This window comes from Pseudophryne corroboree, chromosome 2, assembly GCF_028390025.1.
Source record: "Pseudophryne corroboree isolate aPseCor3 chromosome 2, aPseCor3.hap2, whole genome shotgun sequence".
NCBI lineage: Eukaryota > Metazoa > Chordata > Amphibia > Anura > Myobatrachidae > Pseudophryne > Pseudophryne corroboree.
The window spans coordinates 242,362,705-242,385,542 of NC_086445.1; positions in this window are offsets into that span (position 1 = coordinate 242,362,705).

Here is a 22,838-nt window from a genome sequence, read left to right on the forward strand (position 1 = left end):
TATATATATATATATAAGGCGGGAGAGCGGGAACGTGTACGGTGACTGAGAGCCTGGCAGTGGCGGGGAGTGAGTATTTTATTGGTTTTAAGGTTTTCGGAGGCATAAAAATCCTGAAGGATCACACCTCAAGGCAGAAAATTCTGAATGAAGATAATGCGTTGGTACTGAAAGATTTTGAACCACGGTGGAAGGAGGCTGTGCGATGCCTTTGCACTTCTGCGCGGGGGGGGGGGGGGGTGGCACTGACATGCGGGGCGTCCCCCCGCATGTCTGAGTTCATGATCGTAGCTGTGCTAAATTTAGCACAGTTACGATCAACTCGGAATGACCCCAAATGTCATCACTCTGTGAAGTTTTCATCCAATCCCCTCACGTTGGCTTCTTTCCAATTGGTGCAGGGGTGTCAGAATGCATAACCAGACTGGCAAACAAACAGACCAGTGAATTTTATATATCAGGTATATGGTATGCAGTCTATAGATGTACAGTGTCTAGTTAAACAGTTAATAGGTCGACACCAAATGGTCAACATGTTCATTAAGTCAACATATGAAAAGTCAACAGTGCTTATGGCTGACAGGTACAAAAGGTCGACAGGTTCACATGATCAACATGCCAATGGTCGACGCACATGTGATCGACATGAGGGTTTTTTTTCTAAATGTTTTAAACTTTTCCATGCTTTACCATCTACGTGGACTGCGATTGGAAATAGAAACCTGCCTTTCCCAAAGCATGGCGAGCAAAGCGAGAATTAATTGGGGGTCCATGTGCTGAGGCGGCATAAACAACACAAAAAAAATTGCAAAAATGTGTCTATCTTTCTCTGTGTCGATTCTCTTGTCCATGTGTCTACCTTTTGTACCTGTCTACCTTTTCCAGTGTCGACCTTTCATAGGTCAATCTTCTTTCCATGTTCTTTTAAATGTCGACTATTTGGTGTCGACCCATTGATTGTAGGCCTTACTGTAGATCTATTGGACCATAACCAGATAATATAAATCTCCTATATAATAGCCCAGAGTGACTGTGTGTATAACGCTGGGCGTGGCTATGAGCTCTCATTGGGTTAGCGGCAAGTCTATCACACCCAGTCCACAGCTGATTGGGCGAGAAACGCCCTCCCACAGAGGTTACAACCAATGGGAGGCTCTGCCCTTTGGCTGCTGTGTGTTCCCAGAGCAGGATTAACAATGGGGTTGATGGAGCTTCAGCTCCAGGTCCACACCCCAAAATAGGCTCACTGCATCTGCAGCAACATACCCTTCAACAAAAGAAAAAATTGTGAATCCCTAGTAAATGGCGCACTAGGAAGCAGCCCACAGGCCGGTTCACCGCAAAAAGAACCTCACCAGAAAAGTTCAAATAATTCCACAAATTTGAATACACATATGTGGGACCCAGAATAGTAGGCGCTTAAATAAACAAAAAATATACTCAACAAAACATCCCTGAGGTACGTAGATGTATTTGATCTCCAAATTGTGACGTAGGTGATCTCTTTCCTTTTTCTGAAGTAACGTTCTCCTCTCAAGTTGGTGTTGACATGAAAACAGTGTATATATGTGGAGTAATGTTTCAATAGTAGGCAATAATAAACAAGTCTCTCTTGATTTCCTAGCTTTTCACACGGTAAGAGCAATATTTCTCTACCTAAGAGGCGTACCCCAACTCACTTTCCAAACGATAGGTTAAAGCTTATAAAGGTATCTTTTATTCACCACTGTGCCAGAAAGCTGTAAATTCAGATGGTGAGTTCCTCTTTCCCAGGGAAGTAAGTGTACCTCACTTACACAAAAGAGAAGCAATAAAAGCGGGTAAAGGTTTCTTTTAACACTTCAGGAGGTGAATGTAAGGCGTACCCTACTCACGCAATAAAGGTTGTATTCAGACGCATCTGGGTTTCTTTTGATGGTCAACAGTGTGGCTTGTTACCATTGGTTACTCCCATAAAAATATTCCAGAAAGGTCATCAAATGGCAATAGAATCACGATAGATCCACCAAAAAAAAAATATTTTTATTAAAAAACACCCATACATTTGGGGTATAACAAATAAAACCAATAGAAGAATAAACAGAGTCTTTCAGATGTTTATGGCAGCATGACTTATAGATCCAAAAAACAGAGAAAGCAATATAAGATAAAAATCCAGAGCATAAAAAACGAAACAAGAAAAAAAAATATATTTTTAAAAACAAAGTCAGTTCATACCTAAATGGTATAGTAGAAAGTCCACACTCCAACAAGTTACACATAAAAATCGGTACAAATTCGAAAAGGGTCATGGTCATGGGAAAAGTGGCGTGGCAACGTCCCTTTTCCTATACTTTCAATGGAAATTTGGAGAGCCCAAAATTGGTACAGACCATAAAAAAAAGGTACTGTGCCTGCCAAAAAGGTACAAATGGAGGGTATGCCACTGCATCTGCAGCAAGTCTCTGCGCTGTAGATAGGGGGATAAAAAATCCTTTTACTGCAGCGTCCTATGTTCTGCTGCCAGTCCGCCTGCCCCCTCCGGCATCAACAATCCCCACTCCCAGCCGCGGAGCAGGTGGAACAAAAGCTGCTGCGGCCACCGGCATAGATGTGTATGAAAGCGGCGCAGCAGAAGGCTTTCATAGCCCTCCCTGCGCCGCATACTCTCTGAGCCCCGGAGCCTCCACTGTGCGTGATGTCACAGAAGTGCCTCCCGACCACAGCAGCGCCCAGATCCCCAGAGGCCCTGACTCCGTAACACAGCACCTGGGCTGCCAGCCTGGAAGCCCCGAGATGGCTAATGCAGGGGTGGCCAACCTGTGGCTCTTGAGCCGCATGTGGCTCTTTCTTCCTTTAAATGTGGCTCCCGACACTTGAAGTCACATTACCACAACAGATCTGGTAACCACTGCACTCCAGAAAGACACGCAGAAGCATTATGAGGGCTGTGGACTGTGGAAGCCAGAAACTAGAGATAAAACACCCACCGTCAAACAGAGGATCCTTAAGCCCCTTTCACATTGCCAATGCAGGATCCCACCCGGGAATTAGAAATGTTTTTTCCCGGGTGGGATCCGGCATTAGACCCAAACAGGTGGCTTCCCGACCCGGCAATTTGCTGGTTCGGTTGCCATAGCTGCAGGTGGGGCGGGGGCGGCAGCGGGGGTGGAGGCGGCGTTGGGAGATGAGCTCATCTCCGTGCCGCTTCTCCCTATGTAAACGGGTCCCATCGACCCAGGAACCTTTTTATGCTGCCACTGACCCGGTATTCAACCCAGGAATAACACTGCTTCTAACCCGGGTTGAATTATCGGGTCAGGCGACCCAGGAATTCGACCATGGCCCATTCACACTGAACACCAACCCGTGTTGACCCGGGTCGATACCGGGATACTTGTGCGGTGTGAAAGGGGTAATAAGGAGCTGCTACAATGGCATGAGTTGGGAGGGGCTCTGAAGTGACACATGAGGGTGCTAGCAGGAGTGACATGTGGGAAAGCTGGCTGGAGTGACACATGGGAGAGCTGAAGTGTACTATGTGAATCGTCTTTCGTTATATTTTATATGGTTCTGGCTTTTTCAATTATTTTACGCTGAAGTGAATTCTTCAATGTATTTTATGTTGGATCTGGCTTTAAAAATGTATTTATGTGGATCTGGCTTTTTCAATGTATTTTATACCAGGGCGTGGCCTAGCGGGCACAAGGCCACACCCCATTTTTGCATGCTCGCCTTCGGCTCTTTGACGTACCTAACAAGATTTTTTGGCTCTTTGTCTCTGACTGGTTGGCCACCCTTGGGCTGGGTGGGTGAGTGGGTGATATCACGGAGGGTAATGTCTGGACGCTGAATCAATGTAAAAATAAGAATTTACTCACCGGTAATTCTATTTCTCGTAGTCCGTAGTGGATGCTGGGAACTCCGTAAGGACCATGGGGAATAGCGGGCTCTGAAGGAGGCTGGGCACTCTAGAAAGAATTATGACTACCTGGTGTGCACTGGCTCCTCCCACTATGACCCCCCTCCAAGCCTCAGTTAGGACACTGTGCCCGGACGAGCTGACATAATAAGGAAGGATTTTGAATCCCGGGTAAGACTCATACCAGCCACACCCATCACACCGTACAACTCGTGATACTATATCCAGTTTTACAGCATGAAAACAACAGAGCCTCTCAACAGGTGGCTCAACAATAACCCTTTAGTTAACAATAACTATTTACAAGTATTGCAGACAATCCGCACTTGGGATGGGCGCCCAGCATCCACTACGGACTACGAGAAATAGAATTACCGGTGAGTAAATTCTTATTTTCTCTGACGTCCTAGTGGATGCTGGGAACTCCGTAAGGACCAAGGGGATTATACCAAAGCTCCCAAACGGGCGGGAGAGTGCGGGTGACTCTGCAGCACCGAATGAGAGAACTCCAGGTCCTCCTCAGCCAGGGTATCAAATTTGTAAAATTTTGCAAACGTGTTTGCCCCTGACCAAGTAGCAGCTCGGCAAAGTTGTAAAGCCGAGACCCCTCGGGCAGCCGCCCAAGATGAGCCCACCTTCCTTGTGGAATGGGCATTTACAGATTTTGGCTGTGGCAGGCCTGCCACAGAATGTGCAAGCTGAATTGTACTACAAATCCAGCGAGCAATAGTCTGCTTAGAAGCAGGAGCACCCAGCTTGTTGGGTGCATACAGGATAAACAGCGAGTCAGATTTTCTGACTCCAGCCGTCCTGGAAACATATATTTTCAGGGCCCTGACAACGTCTAGCAACTTGGAGTCCTCCAAATCCCTAGTAGCCGCAGGCACCACAATAGGCTGGTTCAGGTGAAACGCTGACACCACCTTAGGGAGAAACTGGGGACGAGTCCTCAATTCTGCCCTATCCATATGGAAAATCAGATAAGGGCTTTTACATGATAAAGCCGCCAATTCTGACACTCGCCTGGCTGAAGCCAAGGCCAATAACATGACCACTTTCCACGTGAGATATTTCAGATCCACGGTTTTTAGTGGCTCAAACCAATGTGATTTTAAGAAACTCAACACCACGTTGAGATCCCAAGGTGCCACAGGAGGCACAAACGGGGGCTGAATATGCAGCACTCCTTTCACAAACGTCTGAACTTCAGGTACTGAAGCTAGTTCTTTTTGAAAGAAAATTGACAGAGCCGAGATCTGTACTTTAATGGAGCCTAGTTTTAGGCCCATATTCACTCCTGCTTGCAGGAAATGCAGAAATCGACCTAGTTGAAATTCCTCTGTTGGGGCCTTTTCGGCCTCGCACCATGCAACATATTTCCGCCATATGCGGTGATAATGGTTTGCCGTAACATCTTTCCTGGCTTTAATAAGCGTAGGAATGACTTCTTCCGGAATACCTTTTTCCTTCAGGATCCGGCGTTCAACCGCCATGCCGTCAAACGCAGCCGCGGTAAGTCTTGGAACAGACAGGGTCCCTGCTGTAACAGGTCTTGTCTGAGCGGCAGAGGCCACGGGTCCTCTGAGATCATCTCTTGAAGTTCCGGGTACCACGCTCGTCTTGGCCAATCCGGAACCACGAGAATTGTGTTTACTCCTCGCTTTCTTATTATTCTCAATACCTTCGGTATGAGAGGCAGAGGAGGGAACACATAAACCGACTGGTACACCCACGGTGTCACTAGAGCGTCCACAGCTATCGCCTGAGGGTCCCTTGACCTGGCGCAATATCTTTTTAACTTTTTGTTGAGGCGGGACGCCATCATGTCCACCTGTGGTTTTTCCCAACGGTTTACCAGCATCTGGAAGACTTCTGGATGAAGTCCCCACTCTCCCGGGTGGAGGTCGTGTCTGCTGAGGAAGTCTGCTTCCCAGTTGTCCACTCCCGGAATGAACACTGCTGACAGTGCTAGTACATGATTCTCCGCCCATCGGAGAATTCTTGTGGCTTCTGCCATTGCCATCCTGCTTCTTGTGCCGCCCTGTCGATTTACATGGGCGACTGCCGTGATGTTGTCTGACTGGATCAGCACCGGCTGGTGTAGGAGCAGGGATTTTGCTTGACTTAGGGCATTGTAAATGGCCCTTAGTTCCAGAATATTTATGTGAAGGGAAGTCTCCTGACTCGACCATAGTCCTTGGAAGTTTCTTCCCCGTGTGACTGCCCCCCAGCCTCGAAGGCTGGCATCCGTGGTCACCAGGACCCAGTCCTGTATGCCGAACCTGCGGCCCTCTAGAAGATGGGCACTCTGCAGCCACCACAGTAGAGACACCCTGGTTCTTGGAGACAGGGTTATTAAGCGATGCATCTGAAGATGCGATCCGGACCATTTGTCCAACAGGTCCCACTGAAAGATTCTGGCATGGAACCTGCCGAAGGGAATTGCTTCGCGGCGCCTTCTTAGGCTGTGAGGGGACATGGGGTAAAAATGCTGACTTCCCAGACGTTGCTGTGGAAACTAGGTCCGAGAGACCATCCCCAAATAATTCCTCACCCTTATAAGGCAAAACTTCCATGTGCCTTTTAGAATCTGCATCTCCTGTCCACTGGCGAGTCCATAAGCCTCTCCTAGCAGAAATGGACAATGCACTTACTTTTGATGCCAGCCGGCAGATTTCCCTCTGTGCATCTCTCATATATAAGACTGAGTCTTTGATATGGTCTATGGTAAACAGGATCGTGTCTCTGTCTAGTGTGTCAATATTTTCTGACAGTTTATCTGACCACGCAGCGGCAGCACTGCACATCCATGCTGACGCAATAGCTGGCCTAAGTATAATGCCTGAGTGTGTGTATACAGACTTCAGGATCGCCTCCTGCTTTCTATCAGCAGGTTCCTTGAGGGCGGCCGTATCCGGAGACGGTAGTGCCACCTTTTTAGACAAACGTGTGAGCGCTTTATCCACCCTAGGGGGTGTTTCCCAACGTGACCTATCCTCTGGCGGGAAAGGAAACGCCATTAGTACCTTCTTAGGAATTACCAATTTTTTATCAGGGAAAGCCCACGCTTCTTCACACACTTCATTTAATTCATCTGATGGGGGAAAAACTACGGGTAGTTTTTTCTCCCCAAATATAATACCCTTTTTAGTGGTACCTGTATTTATATCAGAAATGTGTAACACCTCTTTCATTGCCTCAATCATGCAGTGAATGGCCTTAGTGGGCATCAGGTTAGACTCATCGTCATCGACACTGGTGTCAGTATCAGTGTCGACATCTGCGTCTGCGGTCTGATGTAGCGGGCGTTTCAGAGCCCCTGATGACCTTTGAGACGCCTGGACAGGCACGAGCTGAGAAGTCGGCTGTCCCACATTTGGCATGTCGTCAAATTTCTTATATAAAGAGTCTATACGTGCACTCATTTCTTTCCATAAGCACATCCACTCAGGTGTCTGCCCCGCAGGGGGTGACATCCCTCCTAAAGGCATCTGCTCCGTCTCCACATCATTATCCTCATCAAACATGTCGACACAGCCGTACCGACACACCGCACACACACAGGGAATGCTCTAACAGAGGACAGGACCCACAAAAGCCCTTTGGGGGGACAGAGTGAGAGTATGCCAGCACACACCAGAGCGCTATATAATGCAGGGACTAACTGAGTTATGTCCCCTATAGCTGCTTTTTCTATATAACTGTATACTGCGCCTAAATTTAGTGCCCCCCCTCTCTTTTTTACCCTTTTCTGTAGTGTAGACTGCAGGGGAGAGCCAGGGAGCTTCCTTCCAGCGGAGCTGTGAGGGAGAAATGGCGCCAGTGTGCTGAGGGAGATAGCTCCGCCCCTTTTCCGCGGACTATTCTCCCGCTTTTTTCTATATTCTGGCAGGGGTATTTTCCACATATATAGCCTCTGGGGCTATATATTGTGGTATTTTTGCCAGCCAAGGTGTTATTATTGCTTCTCAGGGCGCCCCCCCCCCAGCGCCCTGCACCCTCAGTGACCGGAGTGTGAAGTGTGTGTGAGGAGCAATGGCGCACAGCTGCAGTGCTGTGCGCTACCTTGGTGAAGACTGATGTCTTCTCACGCCGATTTTCCGGACCTCTTCTTGCTTCTGGCTCTGTAAGGGGGACGGCGGCGCGGCTCCGGGACCGAACACCAAGGACTGGGCCTGCGGTCGATCCCTCTGGAGCTAATGGTGTCCAGTAGCCTAAGAAGCCCAAGCTGGCTGCAAGCAGGCAGGTTCGCTTCTTCTCCCCTTAGTCCCTCGCTGCAGTGAGCCTGTTGCCAGCAGGTCTCACTGAAAATAAAAAACCTAATTTCTATACTTTCTCTCTAAAGGCTCAGGAGAGCCCCTAGTGTGCATCCAACCTCGGCCGGGCACAAAATCTAACTGAGGCTTGGAGGGGGGTCATAGTGGGAGGAGCCAGTGCACACCAGGTAGTCATAATTCTTTCTAGAGTGCCCAGCCTCCTTCAGAGCCCGCTATTCCCCATGGTCCTTACGGAGTTCCCAGCATCCACTAGGACGTCAGAGAAAGGTGACAGTGCAGTGCAGTGGGTGTGCAGTGCACTCTCACCTTTTACATTAATTCAGCGAGCCAGTCAGTTCTGCCAGCCAGTCACTATTGTTAGTGCCGGTGTCCCAACGTGCCGCATTACAGGGAAATAGACGCACTAAATAAACTACAGCTCCCAGCAGCCCTTAGCGCCAAAGGATTCCGGTGCTAAGGGCTGCTGGGAGCTGTAGTTAATTGAGTGCATCTTCTTCCCTGTAAAGCGGTGCGTTGGGACACCGGCGCTAACAATAGTGACTGGCTGCTTGGCTGCTATGTGAGTCTCCGGGAGAGCCACTGCCAAAGGGAGGACAGCTGCTTCCAGGAGGAGAAGCAGGAGAAGCATCCACAGCACCCCCACACCGCCCCTCCCCCACCAGCAGAACCCCTGTCCCTCCCCCACCCGCGGCACCACCACACCCGCCCCTTCCCCACCTGCGGCATCCACCAATGCGCTGCCCCCCCCCCCCCCCCCCGGTGGCTCCAGACCCCCACCCGTGGCACCCCCAGACCCCACCCCCCATCCACGTCTCCCCCGCACCTGCCACTCCTCCAACCACAGCACCTACTAGGTGAGTCATCAGGCCCTGCGTGCGCTGTTCACGCCGTAGCAAGGGGCTACGACCCCTTAACCATCGCATGCCCTTTGTCCGTGCAATATTTAACCACTCACACAATTATGATTGGAGGTAATACTCCATATACTACAAATATTGCACGTCATAAGGGCATGCAAGGGTTGTGATGAGCGCCCGTAGGGAACGATAAATCACCTAGTATGTGTGTGTGCATATATATATATATATATATATATATATATATGTAATACAGTATGTGTACAGTATATCTAATATCACAAAATAAATTAGTCCACCAGGTTAAAGTCCACTGCTGTTGGCAAATTAACAATTGCCGATTTGCAAACATTATATGTATAGATGTTAGAAGGTACAATTTTAAAAAAAAAATTATTGTCTCAACCCAAAATAACTTTGCTTGTTACTATAAAAGAAAACTCTTGTGTGGAACAGACAGAAGACCCACTGCTGCTATGTAATACACAATTCTTTTGTAGAGTAATACTTCATTTGTGAGACGGTCTGCGGGAAACAATGTACCAGTAAGTACAGATTCATCATATAAGAAGAATTAATGTATGTGCAGTCACACACAACACAAGCAGTCATTGTTTCAGCTGAAGGAGACTTAGAGCACATTGTTCTTCTGCCCTAAGAACAAATGTTTATAGTGATGTCCCTATAACTCTCCCAATACATAATAAAATGAGCTATATTTCAGATGTATAATATCTTTTGCATGCAAGAACAATGGAAAATGCTAACTTATACAAGAAAAGAAGAAAAAAATACAACTAAGTGATTTATCGTGCCCTACGGGCACTCTTCTCACCGTCGTACCCTTATTATTATTATTACTATTATTATCCTTTATATGGTGCCACAAGGGATCCGCAGCGCCCATTACACAGTACATAATCAAATGAGCAAACAAGACAAAAGCACTTACAGTTCAAGACAATATAGGACAGGTATAGAAAACCCGGGGTCATCAAAGGGACTATGGAGTATAAGATAGTGTAAGTAAGAAAAGGAAAGGCACATGAGGAAAGAAGGCCCTGCTCTAGCGAGCTTACAATCTAAAAGGTGAGGGGCTAACTGACCGGGGTGACACAGAAGGGGTAGGCAGTGAGCATAGACAAGAGGGTTAGGAGGAGAGTTGGCTGGGTTTGGTGAAGAAGTGGGTCTTGAGAGCCTGTTTGAAGTTTTGTAGAGAGGTGGAGAGTCGGATGGGGAGAGGTAGAGCATTCCAGAGATAGGGAGCAGCACATGCAAAATCTTGTAGGTAGGAGTGGGAGGAGGTAATCAGATGGCAGGAGACCCTTGCACGCCCTTGCAGTGTGCATATTTGTATTATATGGAGTATTACCTCCAATCATAATTGTGTGAGTGGTTAAATATTGCATGGACAAAAGATGGTTAAGGGGTCGTAGCCTTTTGAAACGGCGTGAACAGCACACGCTGGGTCTAATGAATCACCTTGTAGGTGCTATGGTTGTGGGAGTGGCGTGTGCGGGGGAGATGTGGATGGGGGAGGGAGTCCGAGAGTGCCACGGGTGGGAGAGGGGCAGTCGCATGGGTGCTGCGGGTGGGGGTCCAGAGCGACTGTGGAAGAGCAGCGCATTGCGGGGGTGCCGCGGGTGGGGGAGGGACAAGAGCGGGTGGGGGAGGGGCGGGTGCAGGGGTAGCTGGGGGCGGGGTCCGGAGCCAACACGGGTAGTGGAGGGGGGTGTGTGGGGGCGCCGTGGATGGGGCCCGGAGGTACTGCGAGTGGGGGAGGGGCAGGTAATGCTTCTCCTGCTTCTCCTCCTGGAAGCAGCTAAGCTGCTGTCCTCCCTTTGGCAGTGGCTCTCCCGGAGCAAAGCAGCCGGTCACTATTGTTAGCGCCGGTTTCCCAACGCACCGCATTACAGGGAAGAATATGCACTCATTAAACTACAGCTCCCAGCAGCCCTTAGCGCCAGAATCCTTCGGCGCTAAGGGCTGCTGGGAGCTGTAGTTTATTTAGTGTGTCTACTTCCCTGTAATGCGGCACATTGGGACACCGGTGCTAACAATAGTGACTGGATGGCAGAACTGACTGACTCACTGAATCATTGTAAAAGGTGAGAGTGTTGTGAAGTGTCAGTGACACTGCACACCCACTGCACTGCACAGCACTGTCAGCTTTTACACTGATTCAGCGTCCAGACATTACCCTCCGCGATATCACCCACTCTATCAGTTACATTAGCCATCTCGGGGCTTCCAGGCCGGCAGCCCAGGTGCTGTGTTACGGAGTCAGGGCCTTTGGGGATCTGGGCGCAGCTGTGGCGGGGAGGCACATATGTGACATCACACGCAGAGGAGGCTCCGTTTGCTCAGAGAGTATGCGGCGCAGGGAGGGCTATGAAAGCCTTCCGCTGCACCGCTTTCATACACATCTATGCCGGGGGGCACAGCAGCTTTTGTTCCACATGCACCGCGGCTGGGGAGTGGGGATTGTTGATGCCTGAGGGGGCAGGTGGACTGGCAGCAAGACATAGGTGGTCATTCCGAGTTGTTCGCTCGTTGTTTTTTGCAGCCGTGCAAACGCTATGCCGCCTCCCACTGGGAGTGTATTTTAACTTAGCAGAAGTGCGAATGAAAGGATCGCACAGCGGCGGCAAATAATTTTTGTGCAGTTTTAGAGTAGCTCAATACCTACTCAGCGCTTGCAATGACTTCAGACTATTCAGTTCCTGTTTTGACATCACAAACACGCCCTGTGTTCACCCAGCCACGCCTGTGTTTTTCCTGGCACGCCTGCGTGTTTTCTAACACTCCCTGAAAACGGTCAGTTGACACCCAGAAATGCCCACTTCATGTCATCACTCTGCGATCTGCAGTGCAACTGAAAAACTTCGCTAGACCCTGTGTGAAACTACATTGCCCGTTGTAAAAGTACATCGCGCGTGCGCATTGCGCCACATACGCAGGCGCAGAAGTGCCATTTTTTTTGCCACATTGCTGCACAGCGAACGAATGCAGCTAGCGATCAACTCAGAATGACCACCATAGGACGCTGCAGTAAAAGGATTTCCCCCCCCTTCCCCATCTACAGCACAGAGACTTGCTGCAGATGCAGTGGTACCTTTTTTTTATGGTCTGTACCGATTTTTGGCTCTCCAAACTTCCATTGAAAGTATAGGAAAAGGGGTGTGGCCACGCCACTTTACCCGTGGTCACGCCCCCTTTTCGAATTTGTACCGATTTATATGTGTAAATTGTTAGAGGGTATGTTGCTGCAGATGCAGTGGGCCTATTTTGGGGCGTGGACCTGAAGCTGCAGCTCCATCAGCCCCATTGTTAATCCTGCTCTGGGAACACACAGCAGCCAAAGGGCAGAGCCTCCCAATGGATGTCACCTGTATGGGAGGGCTTTTCTCGCCCAATCAGCTGTGGACTGGGTGTGAAAGACCTGCCGCTAACCCAATGAGAGCTCCTAGCCACGCCCAGCATTATACAGACAGTCACTCTGGACTGTTATATAGGAGATGCATATCCCGGGATTACTGATCCCATTTGACCCACAAAAAAAGAAAACAAACCACCATAATAAATAGGGAAAGTTTATACATATACGAAATATTTCTAATTCAAAAACAAGTACACAGACATTATATACACACACTGACAAGCTACTAATATTAAGGGTCTGATTCTGAGTCTGATGACGCTATATCTGTGTCTGTGTTTTGTCGGTTGCAAGTCTGTGACTTTATGCTAACGGGAGCATAGGAGCCAGAATGGCCGCCGTAGCCAAATAAGAGGGAGGGACACCAGGCAGCCCACAGGACAGCCACGTGAAGCCCGGGGGGGGGGGGGGGGGGGAGTAGGTTGCCAACAGGCGGGCTTACCACCCTTCCCCCTTGTTGTTCGGCACCTGGCCAGTCCTGCCAGCCAGTGGTTGCAGCAGGGCTGTTTGTAGGGGAGGAGAGAGGGGCCTCTTACCTCCCCGTGCAGCTAAGACAGTGGCGGAGGCCTGCAGCAGGAGACCAAGGCATCAGGATCCGGGTCACCGGTCCCGGAGCAAAGGAGACCTGAAGAGCAGCAGCAGCGACCCGCTGGGAGATGCAGCGCCGACATCAAGAGCAGCCGCAGCAGCCAGTAGCAGCACCAGAGAAGGGGCAGAGAGGAGGACAGTTGTGAGGCATCATGGGACATGTAGTCCCGGGACCAGTGAGGAGGTGCAGATTACGGAGGCTGGCACCACGAAGCAGGATCCGGAACAGCGGTCCCGGAGCGGGTGAATACAGACCCCCACCACCCCAGCGTGACCAGCAAGGAGGAGAAGATCATGGAGGCCGGCAGCAGGGGACCGAAGAATCAGGGTTCGGGACTGCAGCAGGGAGCAGACCACGGCGGGCAGAAAGGCGGAGTCAAGCAGGTGGGCCGCAGGAAATCGGTGCCAGGACAGGTGAGCGCACGCTACCCATCCCCCCAGGGCCGGATTAACAATGGGGCGGATGGAGCTGCAGCTCCAGGCCCCCCATTGAAAATAGGCCCACAGATCCCTTGCAGTCCAGCCAATGTTGACAGGAAAAAAAATTCCTGTCACCACCAACAGCTCACTCCCTCCCGGCCATCCAAAATAACAAACACTGACCCCAGCCAGCCGGCCCACAGAAGCCCCTTCTATGCCAGAAGCACCGCCCCTTGTCCCGACCAAAGAACCACCTCAATAACCTTTCAGATGCTCCATCCCCGTGATGGTAGCGTCTAGTTCAGGGGTGGCCAACCAGTCAGAGACAAAGAGCTCAAAAAATCTTGTTAGGTACATCTAAGAGACGACATCGAACCAAAGTTGCATGTGTAAAAATGGGGTGTGGCCTTGTTCCTGCTAGGCCACACCCCTAGTAAAATAAAAAGATATTGAAAAAGCTAGAACCACATAAAATACATTTTAAGGTCAGATACAACATAAAATACATTAAAAAAGCTACTTCCACATAAAATAATTGAAAAGCCGATCCACATAAAATATATTGAAAAAGACAGATTCACATAATACACTTCAGCTCCACCATGTGTCACTCCAGCCAGCACCCTTCTGTGTCACTCCAGCCAGCACCCTTCTGTGTCACTCCAGCCAGCACCCTCCTATGTCACTCAAGTCAGCTCCCCAATGTGTCACTGCTGCCAGCACGATCCTGCCACTCCAGCCAATCCCCCATGTTTCACTCCTGCCAGCACTGTGTCACTCCAGCCAGCTCCCCTATGTGTCACTCCTGCCAGCACCCTCCTGTGTCATTCCAGTTATCTCCCCAATGTGTCACTCCTGCCAGCACCCTCCTGTGTAACTCCAGTCAGCTCCCCCTTGTGTCACTTCAACCCACTCTCATGTGTCACTACAGTCCCCCAAATCTTGCCATTGCAGCAGTGCCTTATTTGTCCTCTGTTTGCCAGTGGGCGTCTCAACTCTAGTATATGGATCCCTCAGCTGTCAGTCCCCATAGAGCTGCTGCGTGTCTGGCTGGAGTGCAGCGGTTTCCAGATCTGTTGTGGACCTCGAGTGTCGGGAGCCACATTTCAATAAAGAAAGAGCCACATGTGGCTCAAGAGCCACGGGTTGGCCACCGCTGGTCTAGTTTCTCCCCGTGATGTCAGAAGCGCCGCCTCCCAGAGCCGTCCATAGCTCAGCTTCCCAAAGCCATCCAAAGCTCCACCGCCCACAGCCGTCCGTAGCTCCGCCTCCCAGAACCGTAGCTCAGCCTCCCAGAGCTGTCCACAGCTTCGCCGCCCAGAGCCGTCCATAGCTCCGCCTCCCACAACCGTAGCTCCGCCTCCCAGAACTGTCCAAAGCTCCGCCTCCCAGAGCCGTCCGTAGCTCCGCCTCCCAGAGTGGTCCGTAGTTAAGCCTCCCAGAGCTGTCAGAAGCCCCGCCTTCCAGTTGAAGCCCCGTCTCCTGGACCCACCCGAAGCTCCACCCATATTCTATTAGTACTTTTGCAGTGCACTGTTTCTCTCTTAGGAGCTGTATGGGCTGCAGGAGCTTAAGATCTGGTGGCCAGTGGGGATGCCGCGGGGGGGGGGGGGGGGGGGGGGGGAGGGGGGTTACCACAAGGGTCACAAGCTTTAGCCGTGCACACCCTGACCCCTTTTCTGCTCCGCTCCTATCCTCTGCTGCTCTTCTCCCTGCCCGATGCTCCCTGTCTGGGTGCCAATCACAGAAGCACTGTGACTGGACCAGGTGGTGGGGATTATGTAGTATGTGTAAGTTAAGTTTTCCCCTAAATGGCCAGGGACAACATATATGGCTGCAACTGCCTCTGTCAGACTGCATCATTCATGCTACTGCCTCTTAGAATATGTCCTACTTCACATTTTTATTACCTGTGTCTTTTACCCCTCCCCACCTATGTTTCTTCCCCTTCACACCTGTGCCACTGCTTCTTTTACCATTGGTGCCTCTGCCCCCTCCCCACCTCTATCTGTGCCCCCTCCCCACCCATATCTGAGCCTCCTCCCTATCCATATCTGTTCCTCCTGCCTACCAATATCTGTGCTCTCTCCTTACCCATATCTGTGCCTCCTGCCCAGGGCCGGTTCTTGGGCGCTGTGCGCCTCGGGCGACAATAGGGTGTGTGGCTACGTACAGGGGGCGTGGTCATTTACGCCCCCTGTACAGACTGAAATGATGTGCGGTGCGCGATGACGTCATCGTGCACCGCACAGCAAAGGTCCTCTCCACGAAGGGAACTATACGCGTAGCGTCTAGTTCCCTTCGTGGAGAGGACCTTTGCTGTGCGGTGCGCGATGACGTCATCGCGCACCGCACAGTAAAGGACCTCTCCACGAAGGGAAACTAGCAGCGGATCTTGCCCTCCGGAAGGCGGCGCCCCGGGCAAAAGTCCTGCTTGCCCGTGGCAAGATCCGCTACTGCTCCTGCCTACCCATATCTGTGCCCCCTCCCCACTCATATCTGTGCCCCCTCCCACCCGTGTCTCTGCCCCCTCCACACCTGTATCTGTGCCTCCTCCCCACCTATATCTCTGTCCCCTTCACCATGTGTGCTTCTGTCAGCCTTTCCTCCTGTATCTCTGCTCCCTCCCCACCTGTATCTATGCCCCCTCCCCACCTGTATCTATGCCCCCTCCCCACCTGTATCTATGCCCCCTTCAAAATGTGTGCATCTTCCAGCCTTTCCACCTGTATCTCTGCCCCCTCCCCACCTCTATCTCTGCCCCCTCCCCACCAATATCTGTGCCTCCTCCCTACCCATATCTGTGCCCCCTTCCCACCCGTGTCTCTGCCCCCTCCACATCCATATCTGTGCCTCCTCCCCACCTATATCTCTGTCCCCTTCACCATGTGTGCTTTTGCCAGCCTTTCCTCCTGTATCTCTGCCTCCTCCCCAACTGTATCTCTGCTCCCTCCCCACCTGTATCTATGCCCCCTTTACCACGTTTGCTTCTTCCAGCCTTTTCACCTTTATATATGCCCCTTCCCATCTGTATACCTCCTCCCACCTGTATCTCTGATCCCCTTCACCATGTGTGCTTCTTCCAGCCTTTCCACCTGTGTCTCTGCCCCCCCAGTGGCGGACCCACTAGGCACGTGAGGCCGACCTGCCCACCCACAAAGAAAGACACAGCGCTATACGGAGCATCCAGAAAATGAAGTAGCGGCTTAAGGACATTGCCGGCTATAATGAAAGAAGTGCTCCCACCTCAAGATTCAGGAGGGAGTGTGCAGCTTTATCAGCAGGAAAGCCACCAAACCATCCACCCATACCAACTGACATAGCGTTATATGGAGCATCAATTAGCTGCTTAAGGAGATCGCTGGCTTCAGTGAAGGAAGTATTGCCACCCTGTTATGCTGCTGGAGTGACTGTGCAGCATAGTCAGCGGGTAGAGGTAGGGAAAGTGGATACTATACTGGCAGCGGTTTATGGTCTCACTTGTACTTGAAGGAGATATATGCATGTATCTGTGTCCCTGCACTTTTGCAGCTGGCTGTGTTTGCCGAGAGGCATGCGCTCTGGCTTTGTTTAATATATACTGTAATATTCATATTTTTCTATTTTTCATTCACATTTACACAGACACACGTGTTTTGTCCACAGAGTCTTAATTGCCGGCGGCAGCGCATGCACTGTATAATCTCAGGGTATTTTTCACAAAAAATACCCTGAGAATTGTGTCAACTGGATTCACAGGGGCAGAGCTTTCTCACAAGCTCTGTCTCTGTATGTGATAATGGATACATCCTTGTAGTGTATTCAATTATCGCAACGTGATTTTAGGTCAAATGTATCACATCCGCATCTGGGATATGGATTGTGATAAATATGCCCCGTATTACGGAGATGTAGTATAGTAGTGATATAGTGAAGAGATGTAGTGTGGGGAGGAAGTACAATGATGTAATATGCCACCACACACCCCTACCCACACAGGGAAAAATTCACAACCACTGCATGGCAACAATAGGCCCTTCATAGATTTCAGCTCCAGGCCAATGTGGACCTTAATCTGGCACTGCATCCCCCCGGCACTCTGGGGTTACCCGATGCCACTATCCACAGCCCCCCACCCGCGGCTGTTCCCACCTATCCGAGCAACCTTCATGGGGGTCTGAGGTCAATGGAGCAGCAACAGCGTCCCACGGAGCAGGCCAGGGCGGAGGTACAGACACTATTCGCCGGGAGGCCGAATGCCCCTGGAGACGGCAATGGCCAGACAGGAGGGCCGCCGGAGAGCTTATGGGTCCGCAATGAGGGATCAGAGCAGCGATGCAGAGCCATGCTGCAGGGCATCAGTCCGAGACAGGAAAACTACCACCCTGCAGCTACCAGAGTTAGGCACGTTGGTCAGTGCGGTCCATGCCTCGTCAGCATCAGGCTCCAGCGATGAAGGCCGTCACCCAGGCAAGCACAGCACAAGGGCAGGATCGGTGAGTGGAATCATGCATATAATGTGTCAAGGATGCGAAGGCACTGGCTACGCTATGGTCGGCGAGGTCTCAGCACTTCCAGCGGTCCACGTGGGACACACCCCTACACTGTTGTCACTTCCTTGCGCAGAGTCCGGCGTGGGAAAGGCAGTACATGAGGGGATCGTCCCGAGGTCGCCACAAGCAGGGAGGAGACGGCACGCGAGAGCGGTAATACCAATATCAATAACAGTAATGTGCACAATGTTTGTATTACGCCAGGAAGTGAGCAGAATGTTTCAGGATATTAGCAATGCTGTGTGTCATTTTATAGGGATGTCTAGCCAGGAACTGGGCAGAATGTGCATGATAGTTTAGGGTAAGGACATGCTTTTAAGTTATAGGATGTTAGTTAAGTGTTGTTGAGGGTTCTGACAGGCTTAGAAGGTATATATGGTTAGTGAAATGTTGGGACAGAGCATGTACAGGCAGAATGGGTTGGTTAATATGGAGAGTGCGGGTGGAGCGCACAGCGGTAATGCCAGGGCGACGCAGAGTCCAGGTGTCCAATTAGCTACCATTAGCGCGCAGGCCGAGGGTAGGGTGCGCACGGGTGCCAGGGTGTCGACAGCGCCTCAAAGTCAAAGGTCGTAAGTCCCACAGGGTGTGCTTAGCAAGGGTTAGTTGTAATAAGTAGGAATTGGCCGCTCAGAAGGGAGTTACGCGACATTGAGTAAGATGGGGCCAGCCGGGATGGCTAAGTCACAGTTCTTGCACCAAGGAGGAGCAGGAGCTAGGCGTGCTAGAGTAGTTTTTACACATGCAGCAGCAAAAGTAGCCGCGCTTGTCCCTTTGAGAATGAACCCCTCATATATTGCTGGGATAGATAGATCCACAAGCCTCCTCCATGACAGGCCCACACCCTCCGAAGGGAGCAGGGAATTCCTCTGAGCACTGGCCAGATACCATTTGGGAGGATTTCTGCTCCCCTCTCCCCAAATAGTTTTTTTTATTATTGAAGGATAGCCTGTTGGTGTCTCTGGCGGGAGCAACCCCTGACATGGCTATGATTATACTTTATGATGAAGGGAGTCAATTTCATCGAGGCTATTTATTACCGGTTAGTTATTTGGCGCATTATCCGCAGCGCTTTACAGAAAGAATAGTAGAACATCCACACCGGTCCCTGCCCCAGGGGAGCTTGCAGTCTATGTTCCCCACCACTCGTACCCATAAACACATTCATTATAAGGTTAGATTTGGTGGGGCGCCCATAAGCCCGCCAGGGTATATAATTTGGGGATTGTGGGAGGAAGCCGGAGTGCCCGGATTAGGCCCAGGCAGGTTCGTAGAGAGGGAGCACGGTGGGGGCCATGGCGGGAATCGAAGACATTGCCTCGGTACGGTGACGAGGTAACGATGAACATTACACCATACGATCGGCTATTTGCAAGGATTTCGGTGGGTAGGCATGACGCAAATGCGACGAGGGGTTGATTACAGATATGTGACATGGGACCTCTCACAGTTATTACATATACATGCATCAGGGGCCGCTCACAGTTATTACGGATAGATGGCATGGGCCTCTCACAGTTATTACAACATGGGCCCTCACAGTTATTTCATATATGTGACAGGGGCCGTTCACAGTTAACTTATTACCTCTATGGGGCATGTGCCTCTCACAATTATTACACATATGTGACATGAACCCCTCACAGTTATTACATATATGGGACATGGGACCCTCACAGTTAGTGCATATATGGGACAGGGGTCTCTCACAGTTATCACTGATAGGGGGTATGCGCCTCTCGCAGTTATGGCAGAAAGGTGGCCTGGGCCACTCAGATACATATAAGTGGCTTGGGCCTGTCACAGGCACCTGAATACTTAGGGCTCGGAGAGAGTGCAAAACAATTGGGGGAAGGCAGTAAAAAATATGAGGTTTGCACTGAGGGTAGTCCACGGATTAGAGAACCACTGCTAACATCACTCTTCTCCCTCAGAAAGCGACCCCTTCCCCGAGCAGCATGTCTTGATGGGAGTGATAGTTTCGCAGGCTCCCCCAGGAGTAGCACCCCCCCCCCCCCCCCTTCCTGAGAAAGCAGGGAATTCCTTTGATCACTAGCCATATGGCTTTTGAGAGGACTCTTTCTTCCCTCACCTCAAATAGGATTTATGGCGGGAAGGCAGAGGGGGAAGGGGGGGGTGTCCTTTTTTGTTGGCCGGAGCTGAGCAAAGGGCTCCCTCGTTCCAGGGTGATAACAAGGTTACACATAGGGGGTCATTCTGAGTTGATTGCACGTAGCAACTTTTGCTGCCCGTGCGATCAACTAGACGCTGCCTATGGGGGAGTGTTTTTTTTGCATAGCAAGGCTGCGATTGCTTGTGCAGCCCTGCTATGCAAATAAAGTTTTGTGTAAAACAAAACCAGGGTAAGACTTATTTACCCTGTGCGATGAATCCAGAGTTGCAGGTCCCGGAATTGATGTCAGACATCCGCCCTCCAAACGCCTCGACACGCCTGTGTTCGGATCTTCAATCCCAGAAAAGGGTGAGTTGACGTCCCGGAACGCCTTCCTCCTGTCAATCTTCTTGCGGTCGCCGCTGTGACCGCTTTCTTCGCTAGCGGCGTCGCTGCCCGTCGCCAGGCAATGATGCGCCTGCGCAATGCGGCCACAGCTCAGGCGCAGTTCTGACTCAATCGCACAGCTGCGACGAAGCACAGCGTGCGATCGGGTCGGAATGACCCCCATGGTCAATTGGAATTACACAACGCAGGACAGTGAGATGGGCCACAGGTTCTTATCCTTGTTGTGGGCGCGTAACTATGTATTTGTCTGCGGCAGCGCCGCATCCCCCTCCTAAAGATGGCACAGGGAGATAGTGATCATCAAGAACTTACTTACCTGAACCCTTCCATAGCCGCAGCCCATGAGCACTCCTGGGGCGCTGCACCTATCTTATGACGAATTGCAATAGTCATTGTTACAAAGTCAAAACATACCTTTGCAAATTACCGTTGCAGCCAGTTCGGTCGGCAACTCAGGTGCGGTGCAAACACTGGGCACCATCATCTAAGAGGCTTAGCAGCAACAGGCCCTGGCACAAAAGCACATTCAGGGCGAGCCCTGGAGGGGGAGCCTCTAAAATATGAAACGTGGGACCAGGCATCTATATGTTGCAGTTTAACCAAAGTAGGGAAGTGCAGAATATGGCGTAAGTGGGCCAGCAGGGGGAAGTTTTTTCCCTAATTTGGGTGCCTTTCTCGGGTGCCAGAGCATCAGTCTTTAAGAGGGGCAACACGCCAGTGGGCCAGAATGCCAACGAAAATTCAGGAGGCACCCTTTGAGGGTTTAGCATGGCAACTTCCGCTGCCAGTTGAAGGGTTAGGGAGGCGCGGGAGGTGAAGATACGGACAGTCATAAAGCATATGATACGTCTGTGGTAGCGACAGCATCGCTAGAGTGATTGGTGGAACCTGTCGACAAATTCCCCCCATCCCCCCACTTCCCCCCTCATGCTTCACAGAGCTGGTTAGGTAGTAGTGGGTTAGGAAGCATTGGCCAGTCAGGTGTGCAACGGGCTCCAGGGGGGAGGAAAGTGGCATGCAGGATACATGGGCTACAGCCGGGGTCTGCAGCAGGAGGTGTGTCATGGCAATAGTATATTGGTGCGGCAACAGTGCATGTCACGAGGGCAGGCCAGTGAGGTCCGGGGCAAGGCCGAACAGACGACAGGGCGGCCTGACACAATGTTGTTTCGCGATGGCGAAAATGAACTAGGTAAGATCAGGTCACTGGAGCCAGCCGGTGGTGAGCGCGGTGTGGGAACCATTCAGCACAGTGTGGGAACCATGTAGTGCATAGGTTTGCACAAGAGGCAGAAAGGTTCAAGGTAGTAGCACAGGGTGGGGCTTCAGTCCCTGGGTTAAGAGGGACCTTGTGTGGCGGGGAGGGAGCGGTGCACAAAGCATGAAAGTAGGAGCTTGTCAGAATACCTTGCACAGTCACCAATAGGTGGCCGCACGCCTGGTTCCAGCAAAAATACGACAGGGGCCATACGGGTTGCGTGCCAGGTGAGGGTGCTGTGCAGATGATAGTTGGTCCCAAAATAGTAGGGGACGTGGGGGCGTTCCCCCAAGGTGGGGATTTGCATGCCCCAGGTGGTACCAAAATTGTAGGGGGCATGGCCGCAAACCCCCAAGGTGGGGAAGGGCATGCCCCAGGTGGTACAACGTTGGAAGAGCCTTTGCGCACTGCTTCCCTTTCTTTACCATGCCCAGGAGAAGGGGGTAGGTTGCCAACAGGCAGGCTTACCCCCCTTCCACCCTTGTTGTTCGGCACCTGGCCTGTCCTGCCAGCCAACGGTTGCAGCAGGGCTGTTTGTAGGGGAGGGGGCAGCCAGTGTTAAAAGCAGGCTGTGGGGAGAGAGGGGGCCCTCTTACCTCCCCAGGACACCCACCCAGCCCGGTGAACGTTAAATGTAAGTAGGGGGCTAGCCGGCCAGAAGGCAATAAGAGGCAAGGCATTGGTAATCGGTAAAATTTCATGGGTATTGCACTACATGTTTATTTGTGAAAATATATCCAAAACAAACAAACAAGCAAAGAAATAAATAAAAAAATTATGAATGAATAATAAAAATCAGATATAAGAAATGAATAAAGAGACCCTTTTTGCGGGTAATGTGCTATACTTTTGTTCCTTGTGCAGTGTGATGTCAAGTGTAATTGTTGTCACAGTATGTGCACGGGGAGGAAGCGGTGCACACAAGGCATGAAAGTAGGGGATTATCAGAATGCCTTGCACAGTCATAGGTGGCCGCAGGCCTGGTTCCAGCAATAATACGGCTGGGGCCATATGGGTTGCATGCCAGGTGAGGGTTCTGTGCAGA